This window comes from Cervus canadensis, chromosome 18, assembly GCF_019320065.1.
Source record: "Cervus canadensis isolate Bull #8, Minnesota chromosome 18, ASM1932006v1, whole genome shotgun sequence".
NCBI lineage: Eukaryota > Metazoa > Chordata > Mammalia > Artiodactyla > Cervidae > Cervus > Cervus canadensis.
Window position 1 is genome coordinate 27,381,964 of NC_057403.1, and position 12,680 is coordinate 27,394,643.

The following is a 12,680-nucleotide window of genomic DNA, read 5'->3' on the forward strand; positions in this document are numbered from 1 at the left end:
GACTGGCATCACCTGAGCATGATGGTCTCTTGTTTCTCTGCTCATCCCTCAGGCTGCACAGCTAGCTACATGTCTCTAGCCAACCCCTCCTCAGCTCCCTGGAGTTCGTTCTGAAATTTCACCCCTCTCCCCAATTCCATGTTTCCACATGAACATCTCAGTGATACTTCATATTCATCACGGCTGGGAGGGAACTCACTATCTTCCCAGTCCTTCTACCTTCCCAGTTGTAGTGAATGACCCTGCCATCTGGAAAGCTGAGAAGGCAGAAAACACAGACAGCAGCTCAACACCTCTGTCACCATCAAGCCCAACATCTAGCCATACTGAGGCCTGTCCATTGTACCTCATACACATCTCCTGAATCCCTCAGTTCAGTCAGTTCCACCACTAATTCCCTGTCCATGCTGTCATCATCTTTCACCTGCATGATGCTAACAGAGTCCCACTTGATCTCTGCACATCTGCTCTGTGCCTCTGGTTGGCTCTCTCTCCTGCAGAAGCTTCCCCAGCCACTCAGACCTTATTCCAAATCTTCACCACATTAACAGTTGCTGATGTCTCAGTCAATAAAATTCATGTTAAAAATATAATTGCTTCCTTCCTCAACATCAGTGGTCTCACCTAGTAGAGAAATCCTGTTAATGCAATTAATATGGGAAAATCTTTCTCAAGAGGGCAGGCCCCACCCAACACTACAGCATCCATGTTGGGGAGAAGCCATATGGGTGTGCTGAGTGTGAAGAGGCCTCAAATCACAGGTCATACCTCATGGAGAACTGACATATTCATACTGGACAGAAAGTCTCTGAGGGCAGTGAATGTGGAAATACCATCACAGACCACTCTAATTTTATCCAGTGGGGGAAAAAACTGTTGGAGGGCAAAGAATCCATAAAAAGGACTGTTGTGACACCTCTTTCTTAACTTGACACATGAATTCATGCTGGAAAGAAGTCTTACAAGTGCAGTGAATATGGAAATATCATGACCGCTCCAATTCTGTCTGCATCATAGGACCCACACTGGAGGAAAGTCCTTTGGGTGAAAAGAATGTAGGAAAGCCTTTGGAGACAAGCTGTCCTCAATTAGACGTGTGTGGGATCTCAGTGCAGAGAAGCCATAAGAGCACAGTGAATGTGGAAACGTAAGCCTTAGCTCATCCTTCATGAGCCACTGAGGGAGTCATAATGGAGAGAAATCCTATGAGTGTGAGAAATTTGGGTAGATCTTTCACACACGGGCAAACCTCAGTCTACTTCAGAGAATTCATAGTGTATTCAAAAGGAAAGGCCCTTTGAATACAAACACTGTGGCAAATTGCTTGGTCAGTGGGATAATCTTACTCAACATTTGAGAATTCATATTGAAGAGAAACTCTATCCTTCCTCGGGTACACAGTCTCTGCGGCAGCTGTGCCTTCACCTGTAGCTGAACCCTTGCATCACAGAGGTTGGAGGCCCTCTCTTTCCCAGATCACACCTTGGTTCTCAGTAAGGGTCCTTCAGTCTACAGCAGGAAAATCTATGCTGTAACAGTTCAGTTCAGTCACTCAGTCATGTCTGACTCTTTGCGACCCCATGGACTGCAGCACACCAGGCCTCCCTGTCCATCACAAACTCCCAGAGTTTACTCAAACTCATGTCCATTGAGTCGGGGATGCCATCCAACCATCTTATCCTCTGTCGTCCCCTTCTCCTCCCACCTTCAATCTTTCCCAGCATCAGGGTCTTTTCCAATGAGTCAGTTCTTCGCATCAGGTGGCCAAAGTATTGGAGTTTCTGCTTTTACATCAGTCCTTCCAATGAATATTCAGGACTGATTTCCTTTAGGATGGACTGGTTGGATCTCCTTGCAGTCCAAGGGACTCTCAAGAGTCTTCTCCAACACCACAGTTCAAAAACATCAATTCTTTGGCACTCAGCTTTCTTTATAGTCCAGTTCTCACATCCATACTTGACTACTGGAAAATCCATAGCCTTGACTAGATGGACCTTCGTTGGCAAAGTAATATCTCTGCTTTTTAATAAGTTGTCTAGATTGGTCTTAACTTTTCTTCCAAGGAGCAAGCATCTTTTAATTTCATGGTTGCATTCACCATCTGCAGTGATTTTGGAGCCCCCCAGAAATAAAGTCTGTCACTGTTTCCACTATTTCCCCATCTATTTGCCATGAAGTGATGGAACAAGATGCCATGATCTTAGTTTTCTGAATGTTGATCTTTAAGTCAACTTTTTCACTCTCCTCTTTCACTTTCATTAAGAGGTTCTTTAGTTCTTCTTCACTTTCTGCCATAAGGGTGGTGTCATCTGCATGTCTGAGGTTATTGATATTTCTACCAGCAATCTTGATTCCAGTTTGTGCTTCATCCAGTCCAGAGTTTCTCAAGATGTACTCTGCATATAAGTTAAATAAGCAGGGGGACAACATACAGCCTTGACATACTCCTTTCCCAATTTGGAACAGTATGTTGTTCCATGTCCAGTTCTACCTGTTGCTTCTTGACGTGCATACGGATTTCTCAAAAAGCAGGTCAGGTGGTCTGGTATTCCCATCTCATTCAGAATTTTGGTGATCCACAAAGATGCAGGCTTTGGCATAGCCAATAAAGTAGAAATAGATGTTTTTCTGGAACTTTCTTGCCATTTTGATGATCCAACAGATGTTGGCAATTTGATCTCTGGTTCCTCTGCCTTCTCTAAATCCAGCTTGAACATCTGGAAGTTCACAGTTCACTTACTGTTGAAGCCTGGTTTAGAGAATTTTGAGCATTACTTCACTAGTGTGTGAGATCAGTGCAATTGTGCAGTAGTTTGAGCATTCTTTGACATTGCCTTTCTTTGGGATTGGAATGAAAACTGACATTTTCTAGTCCTGTGGCCACTGCTGAGTTTTTCCAAATTTGCTTGCATATTGAGTGCAGCACTTTCATAGCATCATCTTTTAGGATTTGAAATAGCTCAAGTGGAATTCTATCACCTCCACTAGCTTTGTTATTAGTGAAGCTTCCTAAGGCCCACTTGACTTCGCATTCCAGGATATCTGGTTCTAGGTGTGTGATCACACCATCATGATCACACCATATGGGTCATGAAGATCTTTTTTGTATAGTTCTTCTGTGTACTCTTGCCACCTCTTCTTAATATCTTTTGCTTCTGTTAGGTCCATACAGTTTCTGTCCTTTATTGTGCCTATCTTTGCATGAAAAGTTCCCTTGGTATCTCTAATTTTCTTGAAGAGATTTCTAGTCTTTCCCATTCTATTTTTCCCTCTATTTCTGTGCACTGATCACTGAGGAAGGCTTTCTTTTCTCTCCTTGTTCTTCTTTGGAACTCTGCATTCAAAGGGGTATATCTTTCCTTTTCTCCTTTACCTTTAACTTCTCTTCTTTTCATAGCTATTTGTAAGGCCTCCTCAGACAACCATTTTGCCTTTTTGCATTTCTTTTTCTTGGGGATGGTCTTGATCCCTGCCTCCTGTACAATGTCACAAACCTCTGTCCATAGTTCTTCAGGTACTCTGTCTATCAGATCTTGAATCTATTTGTCACTTCCACTGTATAATTGTAAGGGATTTGATTTAGGTCATACCTGAATGGTCTAGTGGTTTTCCCTACTTTCTTCAATTTAAGTCTGAATTTGGCAATAAGGAGTTCATCATCTGAGCCACAGTCAGCTCCCATTCTTGTTTTTGCTTGTATAGAGCTTCTCTATCTTTCACTGCAAAGAATATAATCAATCTGATTTCGGTGTTGACCATCTGGTGATGTCCCTGTGTAGAGTTTTTTCTTGTGTTGTTGGAAGAGGGTGTTTGCTATGACTAGTGTGTTCTCTTGGCAAAACTCTGTTAGCCTTTGCTCTGCTTCATTCTGTACTCCAAGGCCAAATTTGCCTGTTACTCCAGGTATTTCTTGACTTCCTACTTTTGCATTCCAATTCCCTATAATGAAAAGGACATCTTTTTTGGGTGTTGGTTCTAGAAGGTCTTGTAGGTCTTCATAGAACCATTCAACTTCAGCTTCTTCAGCATTAGTGGTTGGGGGCATAGACTTGGATTACTGTAATATTGAATGATTTGCCTTGGAAACAAACAGAGATCATTCTGTCAGTTTTGAGATTCACTCCAAGTACTACATTTTGAACTCTTTTGTTGACTGTGATGACTACTCCTTTTCTTCTAAGGGATTTCTGCCCACAGTAGTAGATATAATGGTCCTCTGAGTTAAATTCACCCATTCCAGTCCATCTTATTTTGCTGATTCCTAAAATGCTGATGTTCACCCTTGCCATCTCTTGTTTGACCACTTCCAGTTTGCCTTGATTCATGGACGTAACATTCCAGGTTCCTATGCAATATTGCTCTTTACAGCATTGGACTTTACTTCTATCACTAGTCACATCCACAATTGGATGTTGTTTTTGCTTTGGCTCCGTCTCTTCATTCTTTCTGGAGTTATTTCTCCACTCATCTCCTGTAGTATATTGGGCATCTACCAACCTGGGGAGATCATCCTTCAGTGTCCTATCTTTTTACCTTTTCATGCTGTTCATGGGGTTCTCAAGGCAAGAATGCTGTAACAGGGCCCCCACAAAAGCACAAGACTCCATTTTCCTCAGCAGGAGTGATGTACAGCCCAGCAGAGGAAGGATACCTTGGAGTTGGTTCCTCCATTATTCAGTTCTCTCATTCAGTCTTCACATCTGTCTTCAAAAGACTTTGGTGTGTTCTTGCTGATATGATGAGCAAGAGTCATGAGTCATCCTTCATCCACATTACCACACATTGTGTCCTTGACACATCACAAGTAAATACATATGGGTGACTAAGACTTGGCTCTTGAGCAAGAGGAGAACTCGCCATATAGTTTTGGAAACACACATGAAAACAGGTACTGTAAAACTACTCTGCTGCTACAATAGAAACCTGTCCAGGGCCTCCAAGGGCATAAAGAAGAGTAGGTTCAAAACTGGGGTCTTGGAGGAAAGATGTACAGAGGAAAGAGCAGTCTAGTTGCTGGTGGCTAAGAACTTGGATTCTGTGTGTATAGACTGCTTTGCTAGCACTTCCAAGTTATTCCCATCACCAGACTTGGACAAGTCTCTTCTCCCCAGGCCTTAGCATCCTTATCTGTAAACAAGGGTCAATAAATTGTAAAGCACAATAAGGAGAGCAGACACTAAAGAACGGGTTTCATGCAGACTTCTTGGTAGGCACTGAAGCCAGGTCCAAAGATAGGGAATAGTATTCCTGCGAAAGAAAATAGCATGGGCCAAGATCTTGAGGCCGCAAGGGCTGGGCCCGTGAGGCTAGAGTAGGAGGCAGAGACTGATGCACAGAGTTTTGAAGGCAAAGTGAAAAATGTAGATTTTATCCTAATTGCTCATGGAGGCTGTGGGAGGGTTTCACTAGGACAAAGACACAATCTGATTTGTCTTTAAACTCCCCTGTAACTAGGGTGAGGGGCTTCCCTGGTGGCTCAGCAGTGAAGGATCCACCTGCCAATGCAGGAGACACCAGTTCCATCCCTGGGTTGGAAAGATCCCCTGGAGAAGGAAATGGCAACTGACTCAAGTATTCTTGATGTGGAAGTCCCATGGATAGAAGAGCCTGGCAGGCTACAGTCCACGGGTTCATGAAAGAGTTGAACATGACTAAGTGACTAAACAACAACTACTAATATGTGAGGAATGTACTCGGTAGAGTCAAGAACTGAGACAGGGGATGTGGCGAAGCTGCCATATAATCCAGGAGTGTGTTAACAGTGGACTGACCCAGGACTCCAGTGTTAAGCTGGAGGGTAGAGTATGACCGGGGTCATGTTAGGAAGCCGAGATAATAGGATGTATGGATGGTTGGGATAAGGGGGTGAGCCCCAGGGGATGACTTTTCTCATTTCTGAAAAGCCCACTGCATACATGGGATTGCAGGGCATGTTCTGTTCTTGTGTTTATATTTCTTGGTCAGTACACAGTAACCCGCTGGAGCCAAAGGCTGCTGTTTCTGGGGCTTGGGAAAGGTGAGATTCTTCCCTGTCCCCATGAGGGTTACACAGGCAGTTCATTTCTCTATGGCCTCATTTTTCTGACACAGAGGGACCCTGGCTCAGCCCAGATTAGATGATACTGGGAAGTAGATCATGTGGGTATTGGGCAGAACGGCAGCTCTATGGGGCACATTCCCAGCCACTTACCAAATATTACCAAAGGCAACACAGGGATCTCTGGGCCTTGATCTCCTTCTCTGTAAACTTGGCAGATTCACCTCTCCAGACTGCTTTGTAGGTTAAAGGACACAGCATCTGTACATGTATGTATGCTTGATGTATGAACATGTTTTTAAAAGGGCAGATATTTTTGTAATTATGATCATACACCTTTCCCAACCCCCATCTCCCCAACCAGAGAGTGCTGCTGACCTAGTGATTTTCTGAATAAAAGCATATGTACTACAGTTTCCCATGGACATCTCAGCTGGCCTTAGGCCTTGGTCATGACCTTCACAACCTTCAATATAAGATCTTGGCACCCCACCAGCCAAACCTAGGACATCCCTGCTCAACTTCTGGCTCCTTTCCACTGGTGGTGACTGAGGATGCCATGGAATTAGTTGTGCTTTGAATAAAAATTTAAATTCACTAATGAAAATTAAATTCCTCATAAAAGGTATTTTGGTCTCAATAAAGATCACTGACCGCTAATTTGTAAAGCCCAGATGAATGAGTAAGAGTCGCTCAGTTGTGTCTGACTCTTTGCAATCCCATGGACTATAGCCCAACAGGCTCTTTTGTCCATGGAATTCTCCAGGCAAGATTACTGGAGTGGATAGCCATTCCCTTCTCCAAGGGGACTTCCCAACCCAGGGATCGAACCTGGGTCTCCTGCATTGCAGGCAGATTCTTTACCATCCAAGCCATCTGGGAAGCCCAGTGACAGCTAATTTGAACATCTCTTGTATATTCACTTAATGTAATAGTTAATGTATTTTTCTTTAACTATATTCTTTTATTATGTAAATTTCTTTGCCTTACTGTTCTTTAGGTGGTCATTTTTTAAAATTTCAACTAATTACTTATTTACAGTCCAAATTTTCTTTTCTTCTAGTTTGGAAGTGTGTATTCTGATTCCTAGTATTGAGCTAACAATTACAAACACTTATTTAACAAAACAGAACAAAGAGTTTCAAATACCTTACCTCCCTCCTCCACAATATTGAGAGACTTAGAACATTAACCAGTTTGTCCCATCTCAGTATGTACATGTTTTTAAAAATAAAATATTAACATTAGTATTCAGTTAAGTATATATTTATGTTATTGAGGCTGCACATGGTAATGCTGTCATTCTGACTTCATAATGGAATATTATCCATGTTTTACACAGATAATGAGCTTTTTTTTTTTAAATCCACAGATGCATCTCTCTCTTGAAGCCTCATTTCTTCTATCATCACAGATCTTTCACCTGGGATCACTTTTCATCATCATTAAATAGAAGATGCTTAAAAAAGAATTTTGTTTTAAGCAGGTTAATTCTACATTAAAGTTCTCATTTGTGATGTGAAGTAGTTTATTCCATACTCTTACTCCAAAGACACTATCAATATGTTTAGAAAGTTAGATGAGCAGTTATTTCTTCAGCAATTTGAATAGGTCTCTTTCACTGTGTCCCTGAACCTGGAGGAGAGCCTCCAGGTCTGAGGTTAGGTTGGGAACAGAAATTCTATCATTGATGGAGGCAGTGACTGAATGAGCTTTGAGACTGTCACATAAAAAGGTTGAGAGTGTTGAGCATGTGGGAGAAATAATATAACAGATAATCTGGTAGCCAAATTGATTGATCGTGCTAGAAACTGACTAGGTGCTCAGCAATCCCTTTTTCTCTCCCTGGGCATACACTTAATTGGTGCTCACCTGTGGATGGCAGGTTCAGGTGATGAAGTGATTAAGTCTTGATGAGGGCAGTCCCTGGTGACTGAGTCACCAGTCTGTGCCATCTCAGTTTGGACCTGAGTGTGGCTGCTCTGAGATCCAGAGGGGAGGCAGGACCAGGGTAAAATTCCTTAGAATTAGAGGTGAACAATGTTTTGTCAACTGCCATCACATTCTTGAAATCACGTCTCTTCCACTTCAGCTTTGGCCTAAGGGCAGTTAGACGTGATGTTCTCAAGTGTTGAATCTTTTGGCCTGTCAGAATCGTCTGTTAGGCAATAGGCCTGCCTATAGTTATGAAACCCTTCTTCATGATTTATTTTCAAGAATAAAGAGTTTTAGAGGGGTTGAGAGGAAGACTCAAGAGAGAGGGAGTATATGTAAACATATGACTGATTCACGTTATTGTACAGCAGAAACTAACATAACATTGTAATTATACTCCAATTACAAAAAAAGAATAACATTTTAAAGGAGCCAAATGGTGCAATGTTGAGTGTGATGTTTCAGAGACCCCTTGAATGGAAGTTATGAATAGGCAGAACTAGACACACAATTAGGGTGTGCTGGGGAGGCTTGCAGCTTATAAGCGTCCAAAACGTAGCATCTGGTGTATGGATGAGTGTGGAACTGTGGGTTAGATTTAGGAGATTAAATCTTCTGGTCATGGTGGCAACAAAATTGCAAGGAAAGAAAGGAGAAGGTGGGACCCGAGGTCTGTTTTATCTTGCCTGGGCCAATGGGTGAGGAAGGTGGCCATCACAAGGACAGGAGAGGAAATATAGTGGCCTTGAGAGGTGCTTGTGGGAAGATCAGGGTCTGGCAGGTGGTCAAATATTCCAAGGGGAAGTAGATTTTATTTCATTTTTTTTACTTTTTATTTTATATTGGAGTATAGCCCATTAACAATGTTGTGATAGTTTCAGGTGGAAAACAAAGGGACTCAGCTGTACGTATACATGTATCCATTCTCCCCCAAACTCCCCTCTCATCCAGGCTGCCACATAACATAGAGCAGAGTTCCCTGTGCTATTATACAGTCAATCCCTGCTGATTATCCATTTTAAATATAGCAGTGTGTACATGTCCATCCCAAACTCCCTAACTGTCCCTTCCCACCATCCTCCCCACAAGTCAGAGTGGATTTCTGGATGCTGGGGTTTAGCAGGAATGGAAATAAGACTACAGTAAGGCCTGGCCTGATCTTATTCACCCCTCTGTGGACATACTGGGCTTTTAACCTGGTGACCATTGGTGATGAAGGGACAGATTGTGCAACTCAGATGAGAAAAGTATCAAGGACATCAGACATCCGTGTATAGTTATGACTGAGGTTGCAGTTATGAAATCAGGAACAGAGCCTGGAGGGAAGCCAACAGAGCAGGATTGAACGCTGCCCTTGCCAGTAGGTTTAATCATGTCTCCTCTAAAAGATATGCTGAAGTGCTAACATGCAGCACCTCAGGATGTGATCTTACTTGTTTTTATAGAGGTAATTAAGCTAAAATGAGGTCATCAGAATGGATCTTAATCCAATGACTGGTGTCCTCAGAAAAGGGGGAAAATGGACACAGAGACATATACTCACAGAGAGAAAATGATGTGAAGACACACAGAAGATGGCCAGGTGACTGGAACAATAAATACGTCTACAAGCCAAGGAATACCAGGGACAGCCAGAAGCTAGACAAGGTAAGGAAGGATTCTCCCCTAGAGCCATCAGAGAGCATGGTCCTGCCAATTCTGTGATTTCAGACTTCTCACCTCCAGACCAAGGAGATAATAAATTTCTATTGTTCAGTGTGTGGTACTCTGTTATAGCAACACTAGGAAGCTAATACAGAAAGTCTGGGCCAGTTGAGATCCTGGTTACATTTGCCAAATGCTCTCTGAATGCCATGTGCAGAGTGACTTGTGGGGAGTCTATGGAGAAGACTAGGGTGTGGGCCAGGAGTTGGGTAGCAGTGGTGTTGGGGGTTCATGGGGGGGGGGGGTGTCTAGAGTTGTGAGAGAAGTGTAGTCTTAAGAGTGATATCCATGTGGGGAGGAAGTGTTAACTGGTGACTCCAGGGCCCTGGTGCTGGAGATCAAGGAAGAAGATTGAGTTATGTTCTCAGTGACACCAGGAGATGGGGTTGTATTCATCATGTTTTTTTATTTTCTGTATTCATGAGGCTTTGAAGTCTTGGAGGCCTTGCTGATTCTGGAGTGACTACCCCTCCTAGAGTAGCTAGTTCCTAGAGGAAGTAAACAAGTTACCTGTGAGAAACTCTTTGATATGCAAACCAGCAATCTAAGTCCACACCCCCACCTCCTTTTATCAGGCTCCTGCAGCCTGAGACACTATCCACCTGTCCTCAGTTGCCCCAGGGCCAAGTACTGGGCTACTAGACGCCATTTAGCCCACTCCCTCCTGCAAAAACCACAATGGTCTCTGGTCTGTTTCCTCCTTACTCTTTCTGCCTCCTGACCAACCCTGGTGCCTCCCCATGTGGCCCTGCACGGCTTGCCATGCTCCTTCCTCTTGGGACTGTAAGTAATAAACTCCTCTTTCAAAGACAGTTTTCTCCATGTCTGTCATTTTACCACACCTGATTAAAACAAACCCCAGGTAACATCTTAAAATACCCTGCCTATCAGGCCCAGAGCTTTGTTGCTGTCTGTCTGCCTGCCTGTCTGTCTCTACTGTGGGTTAACAGTAGTCACTGGAATATGAGTTGAGAGTGAGCACGAGTGTCTGGTAGCTCCTCTGAATTGGGAAGTTGGGAAAGAGGTTGAGCATGGAATGGATGTGTGGGAGGATGGACTGTGACCCTGCTGCTCATGGAATTGCCCCCACACAAAGGGCTGTGTGACCTTTGAGGATAATGCCATTTCATTTTCCCTGGGGGCAGTGGGGATAGCTTGATAAGGCTGAGAATCCTGTACTGTGAAGTGGTGCTGGACAACCCTGCACTTAACAGCTTTACTGTGTGAAACCTTCACATCTACCCTGGTGACCTGAGCTGGTTTCTGCCTGTCCCCTTCTCCCACAGCTGGAGCTTGGGCACTTCCTCCTTCCCCACTTTTCTGGCATATGTGCCAGGATTCCAGGGGCAAGTATATATACTATTTTAAGCAGTCCAGTCCTCTCTCAGTCCCAAAACTGCCATCCTGAAGTCCTTCACATAAGAGGCCAAGAGTCATTAGTCTTGAGATCAACCCAGTGGATCCCATTCCCTCCTCAGATGGTTGTCCAGTTCTGGAACAGTCATGCAATTTGGATTCTGCCCCCCTTTTCAGTGGATATTTCCTGGGTTCTGACTGTGCCAGTGATTATAGGCATTGACATAGATACTACTTGGCTGGGACCACTAGTGTTCCCACAAGACATTCCTCGTAGGGATTTGTTTGTTTTGTTTTGTTTCATTTAGATTTTCTTTCCTGTGGTCTGTGGTAGAGTAGTTCACAGGGGCAACTTCACCTGCCATGTCTTTCCGTTAGAACTCGCCACATCTTCTGGGTTCCCAACTGCAGTTGAAGGAAGAGCTCTGTGTGCCTGAGCAGAGCAGACATACTACACCTGTGAGAAGAGGTGCTCAGAGGGGCTTCAGCCTTGCTAAGTGGGACCTGGGGGACAGCATAACATCAGGACTAGGTTCAAATCACACCGGCACTCTGTCCCCTGTTCAACATTGTGCTCCAAAGCTGATGGCCATACCTCTTCTATATCATTCCTTCCCTATTCTTGAAACTTGGCCACTTCTTATTTCTATGCTGGCTGTGGATCCTTGGTTGCAGTCTCCATGTCTCACTCTCTCCACTACTTACTCCTCAGGGCTCTCCAACATCAGCCTACGATTATTGTGTTGTATTTATGACAAACCTAGACAGCTTATTAAAAAGCAGAGACATCACATCACTTTTCCAACAAAGATCTGTATAGTCAAGGCTATAGTTTTCCAGTAGTCATGTATGAAGATGAGAGCTGGAGCATAAAGAAGGCTGAGCGCACAAGAATTGATGCTTTCGAACTGTGGTGTTGGAGAAGACTCTTGAGAGTCCCTTGTACTGCAAGGAGATCAAACCAGTAAAGGAAATCAACTCTAAATATTCATTAGAAGTACTGCTAAAGCAGAAGCTCAAGTACTTCAGCCACCTGATGTGAAGAGGTGGAAAAGACCTCTTTTGCTGGGAAACATTGAAGGCAAAAGGAGAAGAGGGCAGCAGAGGACAAAATGGTTAGATAGCATCACTGACTCAGTGTACATGAATTTGAGCAGACTCCAGGAGATAGTGGAAGACAGAGGAGCCTGGCATGCTGCAGTCCATGGGGGTGCAAAGAGTCGGACATGATTTACCAACTGAACAAGGATGCACATTTCTATTAATAGTCCGTGAATACCAGCAACTCAGCTCTAATCAGATTTTCCTGGGTTTGGACACATTTTCTGCATAGGGTTTGTGTGTTACCAGCCACCAACATCCTGCTAAAAAAGCATTTACAGAGAAGTAAGTTAAGACCCTGCCTTTCCATCCACTTCCATGCTCCATCCTCATATCCTTCACTTTGGTGAGGATGTGGCCCTGTTAAAGCTGACTCTAGATTCTATGACCTCTAGAGGCTTACTAGTGCACAGCATCCCTTCCTTACCCTGACCTCAATGCCTTCATCTTCCCAACAACCCCATGCAGTCATTCCTGGGTCAGGCATACATTTGTGATGGGCTGTTTCCTCCCATCAAAGTTAACAAGAATTTCTCCAGCCTTTTCC